The sequence below is a fragment of the Zea mays genome, chromosome 10 (assembly GCF_902167145.1).
Source record: "Zea mays cultivar B73 chromosome 10, Zm-B73-REFERENCE-NAM-5.0, whole genome shotgun sequence".
NCBI lineage: Eukaryota > Viridiplantae > Streptophyta > Magnoliopsida > Poales > Poaceae > Zea > Zea mays.
Genome location: NC_050105.1, coordinates 3,404,713 through 3,417,657, shown reverse-complemented (window position 1 = coordinate 3,417,657; position 12,945 = coordinate 3,404,713). Strand labels below are relative to the sequence as shown.

The 12,945-nt window shown below is 43.9% G+C and overlaps 1 pseudogene across 1 annotated transcript; it reads left to right on the top strand.

Moving 5' to 3' along the window:
* Positions 1-2,015: 2,015 nt before the first annotated feature.
* On the top strand, positions 2,016-3,134 carry LOC103640717 (DUF1084 superfamily motif protein; annotated as a pseudogene). Its single transcript, XR_004549299.2, has 3 exons — positions 2,016-2,406; positions 2,489-2,566; positions 2,681-3,134. The product of XR_004549299.2 is annotated as a DUF1084 superfamily motif protein (transcript).
* The last annotated feature ends 9,811 nt before the right edge of the window (positions 3,135-12,945 follow it).

Sequence of the window (12,945 nt, the reverse complement as noted above, 5' to 3'; positions counted from 1 at the left end):
TGACAGAGATTCGATTTTGGGTAATTACTCAACTGTGCTTTATTTCATTCTGAGGCTCCGCCAGCTCAGTGATGATGTTGCATTGTGTCCTTTAGACATGAAAGCATTGTTTCCTGCAAACTCTATCAAAGGTATGCCCTTTTTTATACTTTTATCTTAACTCTGCCTTTTTGTTACCATGATATTGTATGGCCATAGCAAGCCTTTCATCTGCCCTATTCGATAGTTGAGATGTGCTAACTCAAGTGAGCTGAACTTGTTTCTTAAATAATATAAATATGTCAAGCATTGTATTGTTAGTTTTCATGCCCAATTTCATGAAGTATTATTTAGCTTTTTTAGAAAGGAATTCTATCTTGTTTTATTTACAACCAAATGACAAGTAGTAATTGTTTTTAGTTTACCCATTCAACTTAACAAATAGTAGTAACTGATTTTATGCTTAATTTTGTTAAGCTTACATCGCCCTTTGTAGTGGATGGTTAGTGTGTATAAGTGACAGGGGATTATTTATAGAAGGAAAGAAACTCATTTTATTCACCAACATTGGCCATATGTTAGTGCAATGTGCAATATCCTGTCGTTCTTCAAAGAAGCCTTAAATTATTGCATGGTCACTAAAGCATGTGTCTTGAAATTGTTTTCTACAAGAGTCCAATATTGTTGGATTCAGATTGTTTTTCTAAGACACCTTATTGCCAATGAATTTTGTCACTATGCTGTCAGTTCAGCCAAGTTAGAAAGTTAGATAGCAGCTCTGCTTTCTGTAGGAAAAAAGTTCCGTTTTGATAGACATCATTAGTAATAAGTTCCATCCTTATTTCTTACAGAAAATTCGTTATGTGTCAGGCTTATCAATCTACTACTACTCTATAAGGTTGTAAGGAGGACGTCCACCATGGTACACCATGCCCCCGCCTCCGCAGATCTTGCCTGCACTTGCCCTGCCCACGACAACCTGTAAGGAGGGTGCCCCAGACTCCGCAGATCTTGCCTGAACTGCCGCCGCACGCGACAGCCTGTACCTCACGCCTAGCCTCGGCGCTGCCCTCCACCGGCGATGTCTCCTCCTCATGGTACACCATGCCCCCATCTCCGCAGATCTCGCAAAAGCGATTTCTATCAGAAACCAGGTATTCCAATTCCACCTGTCAGGATTTAGGGCCTTGGCTAGAAAATGGAACATAGAAATTTTTATGTGCTAGATAGTTGTGGGAGTGTCAGAATCTCATTCTTTCTGAGAACACCATGGAAGATATGGAATTTGATAGTTTATTCTATAGTACAAGTTGGTAGGCTTGATAGTTTAACTATCTGTTTGCAGGTCGCTGATGTTGTATTTAAAGAATTTGCTTGACATCCAAAGGTCTATATTTGGAATGGTGAAGGTACAATCTGAAGACTAGCTCTAAGTTGTCCAGTATTTATGCTTTTTGCTCAACTTGATGAAGTAGCGACTATTTTTACTTCTGTAGAACCTAAACCTAACATGGGACATCTTGAATGGGCTGATCCTTTTGTCATAACAGTTGTGTACTCATAAGAGAACCATCAGATGTGTTTAGTTCTGTAGGCGTGGTGCTTGAGCCGCCAAACATGCTCGTGTTCCTTTCTTTCTAGATCATCCACCTGACAAGCAAAAGCAGGGAGTCAAAATCACGCTGGATGTTGTCGTCTTGAAACATCCCTCAGTTGAAAACAGTATCAGGGGTAAGTTCTTTTTGCCCTGATAGAAACCATCAAATGCATAAAATTCTTTCAGCTGATTAGCGGTTTGGTTTACCAACACATGATTACTGGTCTTCCTGTAACTGGTAGGTAGGTATGCAGCTCCTGTGCTGTGAAGTTGTTGAGAATACTGACGCAGTGGTCTATCGTGGAAAGGTAAACAACAGCGCACCTTCCTGTAACTGGTAGGTAGGTATTCAGGTGTGGTCGTTTTTCTAAGGTAAGCAATTTTATAAGTTATTACTATCTGGCAGTTCATGATTACTGGTCTTTCTTTTTTCACTGCCTTGGGTTTTCTGATCTATGGAGGAAGGCAAGATCATGAATACTACTCAATGCTTCTTTAATAAAGTCATGAACAACAATGCATGGATTTTTTATTTTATCTTTTTGTTAGCCAATTGCATTGACTAGGTTGTCTGCAAAACATGTACCGCAGGAGTATAAATCTAAAAAGTGTTACGTTAGTACTTAGTGATATGCATTAAGTTCAGGGTTTGATCTAGCTACCACACTACATCCAAATATGCAGTATGCACTTACATTTCTTGTTTGTTCAGGCTTTTCATCATGCTAAAATATTTTCCTATTGAGTCAAAAGGGAGGCAACAAAAGCTGAGAGAAGTCGGCAGAGTTGCCACCATATGTTTCTGTTGTTTCTCGGCACGATGCATAATGGTAAGGGTTTCTGTCCACTGGAAGTTGTGCAGGTTTAGCTCTTACATTTCGTTCACGAAATTTGCAATGTCATTTCTTGCAGATGTGCTTCAATGCATTTGACGAGGAAGCTGACCTCGATGTTCTTGACCATCCAGTTCTGAATTTGTTCTATTACCTGGTATGTATGAAGTTTGCAAAGCACGAAATTAAGTCTCCTGCTCCAGTGTGGCAACTTCGAATTGATACTTACTATAACTCTGATGTTCCACTATTCTTACCATCTTTTCTGCAGCTTGTGGAGATTCTCCCTTCATCTCTTGTCCTGTACATTCTAAGGAGGATTCCTGCAAAGCTACGGCTATCCCAGTATCACCCCGTCAGCAGCAGCTAGAGACGAGGCATTACCATCTGCTGAGCCAAAAATGTTGACTACTGTCAAGCTATGAAAAATCAACTGCAACGCCCTCTATATAATATTTGTATTGGTAGCCTCTCTGCAAAATATATATAGGGATAAGACTTGCCTCGGTTATTTCTTTTCTAGACCCTACTCACATGGAAGCCATCCAATATTTTTCCGTAGCTCACCTATTGCTAACCCTGTTAGTTCAATCTGCTAATTTTATGATTTTTAGTGTTTGAGCATAATGAAGGAAAGCACCATTGTAAAACTGAACTACATGAAAAGTTGAACATAGATTTTTTTCCTGGAGATGAGTTTAACAGCGAGTTACCCTTTGGAATCATTGAACTTGTTTTGGTATTCTTCCTCATGTGACTTGTAATGCTTTGGATTATCTCTGTTTCAGTAATTAGAATGTGCGAGGAAGCTGCCAACGTCTTTACTCCATAACCATAAAATGTACATCCTATTAAGGGAGTGTTTGGTTAATAGAGACTAATTTTTAGTCCCTCCATTTTATTCTATTTTAGTCTATAAATTGCCAAATACGGAAACTATAACTCTATTTTAGTTTCCATATTTGACAATTTAGGGACTAAAGTTGAATAAAATGGAGGGACTAAAAATTAGTCCCTAAAACCAAACACCCCCTAAGTAAGAGTAGAGAAGACAATACATGCTCAATATGGGTAGTTTATATGGAAGTCCATCTTTTTTTCCTTATATATTAATATTGATATTGAAGTGGAGCAGACAGCAATCTAGAAGTTCTTTTGGTGGTCTGGCACCTTTTTTGTTCATGTTTTTGTTGATCAGAACAGAAAAAAACACACTGTAAAAAACTGAAACACTGACATTATCCTTTGGTTAGCAAATGCAATACTTTGCCTGATATTTTGATCCATGCAATACCTTCTGCAGGTAAAGTTTAGGCAAGGGCGAGATGGCTTTATGAGGAAGTTTGAGGGTTGCTGGACGATAGAACCCCTTTTTGTTGACAAGGAATTATGCCTTCCTCTGAATCCACATTCATTGGAGGAATATGAATCTTGTACTGGTGGCAGGGGGAGCGCACCGTCGCCTCCTTCCACGACCGCCTCGCCGCGCACGGCCTCCTCCCCGACAAGCACGGTGACTACCACATGATGCTCAGGTCACATTAAAGCCCACCCCTCTGTTTCGTTGCCTGCGCTGCATTTGGACGCGGTTCATTGAATGCCACTATGCCAGTGCTTGAAACTCGCGGTTTGGTTCAGGTTCCTCAAGGCCAGGAAGTTCAAAGCCGATAAGGCGATGCTGATGTGGTCGAAGATGCTGAAATGGAGGAAGGAGTTCAGAACTGACACCATCCTCGAGGTGGTCACTGCCAGCCAATTCTGGACCGCAAGCAAAACTGGGAGATACTAATCTCTGTTTGGTATATACTAATAATCTTCTGTTGCTCCATGCGTTCAGGATTTTGTTTTCGAGGAGCTGGATGATGTAGAAGATTGATAGGCCATCTCCATCGAGACTACTTGATTCCGCCGCGCTCCCTACGACAGGAGGTGCCCAGGCCGAGGTCCTTCACCGGCGACGAGTGAAAGGGAAATGTGCCTTTGGGCCATTTCTAAGTATTTTGGTGATTGAGTGCAAACACAAGTGCTTAAATGTGAAAATATGCCCATGGATGAACAAAGTGCAAATCACAAGTTAAGGTATGTTTCTAAGCCTTAGTACATTGGTTTTGTGTACTAATATTCTTGTCTAAGTGTTAGAAACAGGAAGAAGAAGAGGAGTGGAGGGCTGCTTCGGGCTGGGGCACCGGACTGTCCGGTGTGCACCGGACAGTGTCCGGTGCGCCAGACCAGCGTGGAGCAAACCAGCCGCTTTCGGGTTTTTCTCCGGCGACTTCGGCTAAAATTCACCGGACTGTCCGGTGTGCACCGGACTGTCCGGTGAGCCAACGGTCGGCCGGGCCAACGGTCGGCCGGGCGATCGGCGCGCGACACGTGGCCGAGCCAACGGTCGGAATGGGGCACCGGACTGTCCGGTGTGCACCGGACTGTCCGGTGCGCCAGATCTGCAACGGTCGGCAACGGTCGGCTGCGCTGTTTATGGAAGTAAATCGGGCACCGGACAGTGTCCGGTGTGCACCGGACTGTCCGGTGCGCCCGACGACAGAAGGCAAGATTGACCTTCTGGAATTGCTCTCAACGGCTCCTAGCTGCCTTGGGGCTATAAAAGGGACCCCTAGGCGCATGGAGGAGACAACCAAGCAACCTTAGAGCATTCCTGATCATCCACACTCAGTCTTTGCGCATCCGATTGTCATTCTAAGTGATTCGAGCTCCGTTCTTGTGAGAACCTTGAGATAGTCTTTTGAGCTCGACTCTTGGCCGTGTGTGTGCGCGTTTTGCTGTGGATTTGTGTGTGTTGCTTCCCTCCCTTACTCCGTATTTCTTTGTGAATCTCAAGTGTAAGGGCGAGAGACTCCAAGTTGTGAAGATTCCTCGCAAACGGGATATTGAAAGAAAAGCATAACACTGTGGTATTCAAGTTGATCATTGGATCACTTGAGAGGAGTTGAGTGCAACTCTCGTCCGTTGGGACGCCACAACGTGGAGTAGGCAAGTTTTGTACTTGGCCGAACCACGGGATAAATCACTGTGTCTTCTCTGTGTTGAACTACTTGTGATTATCATATTGTGCAAGAACTTCTCTCTAGCCACTTGGCATTAACTGTGCTAACACTTAATCAAAGTTTTGTGGCTTAAGTTCTGAAGTTTACAGGATCACCTATTCACCCCCCCCTCTAGGTGCTCTCAATTGGTATCGGAGCCGTTCTCTTCAAGAAAGGGACTAACCGCCCGAAGAGATGGATCCTAAGGGGAAGGGAATTGTGATCAACGACAAGGAGAAGGAGTCTTTCGTCAACGAGCCAAGGGATGACAAGTCCAACAACTCGGGCTCGGGCCACAAGCGAAAAGATGGGAAGAAGAAGAAGACAAGACGCATCAAGGAGATCGTCTACTACGACAGCGATGAGTCCTCTTCTTCCCAAAAGGACGACGACAACGACTACAGGAAGACGGTCAATTCGAACTTTTCATTTGATTATTCTCGTATTCCACATAGTTCGAATTCGCATTTGCTCTCCATTCCTCTTGGTAAACCTCCACACTTTGATGGGGAGGACTACGGATTTTGGAGTCACAAAATGCGTAGTCATTTATTCTCTCTCCATCCAAGCATATGGGAGATTGTAGAGAATGGAATGAAATTTGATAGCTCGGATAGCCCTATGTTTATCAATGAACAAATTCATAAAAATGCACAAGCTACTACTGTTCTCTTAGCATCTTTGTGCAGGGAAGAGTACAATAAGGTGAGCGGCTTGGACAACGCCAAGCAGATATGGGACACCCTCAAGATCTCTCACGAGGGGAACGACATCACCATGCTCACCAAGATGGAGTTGGTGGAGGGCGAGCTTGGACGATTCGCCATGATAAGGGGAGAAGAGCCAACTCAAACTTACAACCGGCTCAAGACCCTTATCAACAAGATAAGGAGCTACGGAAGCACGCGTTGGACGGATCACGACGTCGTCCGCCTAATGCTCAGGTCATTTACCGTTCTTGATCCTCATCTCGTGAACAATATTCGTGAGAATCCCAGGTACACGATAATGACGCCCGAAGAAGTACTTGGAAAATTCGTGAGCGGGCGGATGATGATCAAGGAGGCAAGATACGTCGACGACGCGTTGAACGGTCCACTCCACGAGTCTCAACCCATTGCTCTAAAGGCAACAAGGAGCAAGGAGTCGCTACCTAGCAAGGTGGCGCAAGTTGAGGCGGCCGGGCTCAATGATGAAGAGATGGCTCTTATCATCAAAAGATTCAAGACGGTGCTGAAGGGTCACAAGGGGCAGCCAAGCAAGAACAAGACAAAGGGGAAGCGCTCATGCTTCAAGTGCGGTAAGATTGGTCATTTTATCGCTAACTGCCCCGATAACGACAGTGACCAGGAACAGGGAAACAAGAGGGAAAAGAAGAAGAATTACAAGAAGGCCAAGGGCGAGGCGCATCTCGGCAAGGAGTGGGATTCGGATTGCTCCTCCTCCGACTCCGACAATGAGGGACTCGCCGCCACTGCCTTCAACAAATCGGCTCTCTTCCCCAACGAGCATCACACTTGCCTCATGGCAAGGGAAAAGAAGGTAATCACTCGTAATGCTAATACTTATGATTCTTCTAGTGATGATGAATCTAGTGAGGATGAACGGTACCCCGACCATGTGTGTAAGCTCTCTAAGGCGCTCTATGGACTTAAGCAAGCCCCAAGAGCATGGTATGAATGCCTTAGAGATTTCTTAATTGTTAATGCTTTCAAGGTTGGGAAAGCCGATCCAACTCTTTTTACAAAGACATGTGATGGTGATTTGTTTGTGTGCCAAATTTATGTCGATGACATAATATTTGGTTCTACTAACCAAAAGTCTTGTGAAGAGTTTAGCAGGGTGATGACGCAGAAGTTCGAGATGTCGATGATGGGCGAGTTGAACTACTTCCTTGGGTTCCAAGTGAAGCAACTCAAGGACGGCACCTTCATCTCCCAAACAAAGTACACACAAGATCTGCTAAAGCGGTTTGGGATGAAGGACGCCAAGCCCGCAAAGACACCGATGGGGACCGACGGACACACCGACCTCAACAAAGGAGGTAAGTCCGTTGATCAAAAAGCATACCGGTCAATGATAGGTTCTTTGCTTTACTTATGTGCTAGTAGACCGGATATTATGCTTAGTGTATGCATGTGTGCTAGATTTCAATCCGATCCTAAGGAATGTCACTTAGTGGCGGTGAAGCGAATTCTTAGATATTTGGTTGCTACGCCTTGCTTCGGGCTCTGGTATCCAAAGGGGTCTACCTTTGACTTAGTTGGATACTCAGACTCCGACTATGCTGGATGTAAGGTCGATAGGAAGAGTACATCGGGGACGTGCCAATTCTTAGGAAGGTCCCTGGTGTCATGGAACTCTAAGAAACAAACCTCCGTTGCCCTATCCACCGCTGAGGCCGAGTACGTTGCCGCAGGTCAGTGTTGCGCGCAACTACTTTGGATGAGGCAAACCCTCCGGGACTTTGGCTACAATCTGAGCAAAGTCCCACTCCTATGTGACAATGAGAGTGCTATCCGCATGGCGGAGAATCCTGTTGAGCACAGCCGCACAAAGCACATAGACATCCGGCATCACTTTTTGAGAGACCACCAGCAAAAGGGAGATATCGAAGTGTTTCATGTTAGCACCGAGAACCAGCTAGCCGATATCTTTACCAAGCCTCTAGATGAGAAGACCTTTTGCAGGCTGCAAAGTGAGCTAAATGTCTTAGATTCGCGGAACTTGGATTGAATTGTAGCATACATGTGTTTATGCCCTTGATCATGTTCATTCTGCATTTTGTTGCTTATTGTGGTGCTCAAGTTGTACAAACACTCCCTGGACCTCACAAGTCCATTGCAAAGTGATGCACATGTTTAGGGGGAGATGTGTTACAACTTGACCCTTTGAGACTAACCATATGCTTGAGTTTGCTTGGTCTAGTCTCGAAGGAGAATTGAAAGGGAAAAGGTGGACTTGGACCATGAAAGACTTCCACTGCACTCCGATGAGAGGGTAATTACTTCCAAGTTCATCTCATGAACTCTTATTGCCATTTGCTCTTAATTGAAAATTTTGGTGAGGCAATGGGGTTCCAGGGCCAAGATTGATCCCGTTTTGGTGCTTGATGCCAAAGGGGGAGAAAATAAAGGCCAAAGCAATAAATGGATCAGCTACCACTTGAGAAATTTTGAGAAATTTTGAAAAAGTATAATAGAGCCTTTGGTTTGTCAAAACTCTTGTATTGTCTCTTTTGTCAAAAGTTGGCTTCTTGTGGGGAGAAATGTTGATTATGGGAAAAAGGGGGAGTTTTTGAAATCCGTGGTCAAATTTCTTTGGAATGACTCTCTTTATGCTTCAACATGTGTGTTTGACTTAGAGATAGAGATTTGAGTTTGATTTGCAAAAAACAAACCAAGTGGTGGCAAAGGATGATCCATATATGCCAAAATTGAATAAAACTCAAAGTTAGTTTTTATTTGAAGTAGTTTTGCACTTGTTCCACTTGCTTTATGTTGTGTTGGCATAAATCACCAAAAAGGGGGAGATTGAAAGGGAAATGTGCCTTTGGGCCATTTCTAAGTATTTTGGTGATTGAGTGCAAACACAAGTGCTTAAATGTGAAAATATGCCCATGGATGAACAAAGTGCAAATCACAAGTTAAGGTATGTTTCTAAGCCTTAGTACATTGGTTTTGTGTACTAATATTCTTGTCTAAGTGTTAGAAACAGGAAGAAGAAGAGGAGTGGAGGGCTGCTTCGGGCTGGGGCACCGGTCTGTCCGGTGTGCACCGGACAGTGTCCGGTGCGCCAGACCAGCGCGGAGCAAACCAGCCGCTCTCGGGTTTTTCTCCGGCGACTTCGGCTAAAATTCACCGGACTGTCCGGTGTGCACCGGACTGTCCGGTGTGCACCAGACTGTCCGGTGAGCCAACGGTCGGCCGGGCCAACGGTCGGCCGCGCGATCGGCGCGCGACACGTGGCCGAGCCAACGGTCGGAATGGGGCACCGGACTGTCCGGTGTGCACCGGACTGTCCGGTGCGCCAGATCTGCAACGGTCGGCAACGGTCGGCTGCGCTGTTTATGGAAGTAAATCGGGCACCGGACAGTGTCCGGTGTGCACCGGACTGTCCGGTGCGCCCGACGAAAGAAGGCAAGATTGACCTTCTGGAATTGCTCTCAACGGCTCCTAGCTGCCTTGGGGCTATAAAAGGGACCCCTAGGCGCATGGAGGAGACAACCAAGCAACCTTAGAGCATTCCTGATCATCCACACTCAGTCTTTGCGCATCCGATTGTCATTCTAAGTGATTCGAGCTCCGTTCTTGTGAGAACCTTGAGATAGTCTTTTGAGCTCGACTCTTGGCCGTGTGTGTGCGCGTTTTGCTGTGGATTTGTGTGTGTTGCTTCCCTCCCTTACTCCGTATTTCTTTGTGAATCTCAAGTGTAAGGGCGAGAGACTCCAAGTTGTGAAGATTCCTCGCAAACGGGATATTGAAAGAAAAGCATAACACTGTGGTATTCAAGTTGATCATTGGATCACTTGAGAGGAGTTGAGTGCAACTCTCGTCCGTTGGGACGCCACAACGTGGAGTAGGCAAGTTTTGTACTTGGCCGAACCACGGGATAAATCACTGTGTCTTCTCTGTGTTGAACTACTTGTGATTATCATATTGTGCAAGAACTTCTCTCTAGCCACTTGGCATTAACTGTGCTAACACTTAATCAAAGTTTTGTGGCTTAAGTTCTGAAGTTTACAGGATCACCTATTCACCCCCCCTCTAGGTGCTCTCAACGAGCACCAACCATGTACGCCCCTGCACCCATTCTCTGCCCTGCTTTATGTGTTCGGATCTGATTTCTGATTTCTTAACATGTAAATACACTTAATGACCACCGGAGCTACACATTTGAAGAATTTTACTGCTCAATCAATTGCTTTTCTTGACTATTTATCATTTTAGTTTATGAGATGTCTTGCATAATCACCAGCATCTTCTATGTATTTACCCATGCCCTTTCTAAGGTTTTGCCATTCTGCCCTGTTGCAGTTGCTCATGGTTGATGGAAATGGATTGCTCCATGCGCGAGGTAAAACACAAGTCGCTCGCTTGCTGATACTGGCAGTCTCATTTTCAAAGTAATGGTTTCAAGTAGCTAACTTGTTGCATATAACTACTTTAATGTTGCAGTTGATCCATATTTTTTTGCTTGCAGGTATGTGTACTCAAATTAGCAAACTGAGCTCAAACAAGGAATACAAATTTTAAATGACATACATGTTGCTCAATAACTTATGTATTTTGGGTTCTACTTGGCGAGTCTTTTAAATGACAAGGCATTACTCCAATCTTCACTGAAGTACATAGCTACAACAAGCAAAAAGAACATGACTGTTACCTACTCTCTAATGAAGGCAAATAAATACTGCAGGTACTTTCATTTGTCCACCTGTTAAAACATGTATTATGTACAAGCTTCCTTAATATAGTGGTTTTGAGGTGTAAAAGCAGAAGAATCATGCATTTGTTAATTAAAAACCCGCAATTTGAAAATGATCAACTTTCAATTTTCCTGACTCCACATCTCACATGCATCTGGCAAATTTGGCCATGTCTTCACCAGCAAGCTTTAGTTTCAAACTCAATGCAGGAAAATAAAGTTCACCACAAGTCTCAGCTTTGTTCTGGAGAATATGTTCAGAACATGAGACTTTAATGTTTAACAAATTATCAACAAAAGCTGGCAAAAGATGTATGCCATTTAATTAGTTAACTTCTAGCAGATAGAAGCAATTTAGACGAGAGACCTACAGAACTGATGCACAGGGGCAGAGGCTCATGGAGGGGAAACTGCCACCACCCCCTCCTCTGGAACAATAGTAACTCTAATAGCATACAATCCTCATGGATGCTTTATAGGATGCACCTATAGTCATGCTTTATAAGAACATGAGCATGATGTATCAACTGGAAATGTATCGATTGAAAATGCTCAGAGCTTAGATGGTCAGTTTAGTAATATATCTACTGATCCAATAAATGGTGCTAAATTGGAGGCTGAAGTTGCAACCAAGACAATTGAAATGTCTAAAGTACACAGGCTGCAAGATGGGTTTGAGCAACCATTGGCTGATGCTAGCTGTGATGGGCAAGAAAACTCTGACGCCCCTGTTTCTCATCCAGCATTAGATACAAAGGTTAGTCATGTTATTTTCTTAGTCTGCTTTTCCAGCAGCATTTATTATCTTATCATGCATATATGCAGCAGGATTTTTTATTATTTTTGTTTTGCTTAATTATTCTTGCTACCATGTCTTGGTCCACGAGAACAATAATGTTCAATTCTTTAGTATTTTACTGTTTCTTTTAGTTGCTTTCATTTTTAACCTGCTTACGTTACTTGTTTCTCATTTTTTTATTACTCTTTCCCCACATAACCGGTGCAATCTCGGCAAGAAGGAAGGAACAGGAGCAGGTGCGTCGTGAGGCGACGGAGGACCTGGCCGAGGATCTGTCAGAAGGCGAGAAGGGAGACACCATCGACGAGTTTGCGCCGGTTGAGACGACCAAGAAGAAGTTCCAGAGGAACTTCTCTGACCTTACCGTCTGGTCTGACGACAATAAGGAGAAGAAGCTTTACATTGTGCTCATCAGGTCTACCCACTTGCACATTGTTTCGTTCTATGTTGTGCTAAATTGCTAAACCATATATATATCTCGTAATGAAATGTCTCTAGCCTTTTTTATGGCTATAGTTTTTTTATTCTACGTCTAATAAAATCCATGGAAAGCTTTTGCCGTCGTTTCTTAAAAAAATGCCTCTAGCCTTAGTTTTCTTTGCACTTTGCACATCGTAGGAGTAGAAAATTTGGTATTTTTTCTTATAAAAATAATTTACAGTTAAACCTCTGGATTTTCACAAGCTGTTTCTTTGTTGACTGCCTTTTTGACTGCAGCATGCATGGTCTTGTTCGTGGAGAAAACATGGAACTAGGTCGTGATTCTGATACAGGTGGCCAGGTAAACATCATTGGTCAGTTACTTGGGAGAAGTTCCTTATGTCGAGTCAAGTTTTTCATGGTTGAGTGCGATTGATCTTTGAATCTCACATGTGAAATATGTGGCCGAACTTGCAAGAGCGATGTCAATGATGGCTGGAGTGTACAGGGTGGACCTCTTCACTCGTCAAGTGTCATCTCCTGACGTGGACTGGAGCTACGGTGAGCCAACCGAGATGTTATGCGCCGGTTCCAATGATGGAGAGGGGATGGGTGAGAGTGGCGGAGCCTACATTGTTCGCATACCGTGTGGGCTGCCGGATAACATCTCGGTTGCAGGCCTGGGTTTCTCTTTGATATCATTACGGATGGCTCGTGAATGTTGTCATCCATATCATAATCGTATAACACATATGCATATATAAATTATCGAGATATTCCATGTCCCCGTTGCAACGCACGAGCACTGACCTAGTAATCAATAAAAGAGAGAAAAAGATACTTACA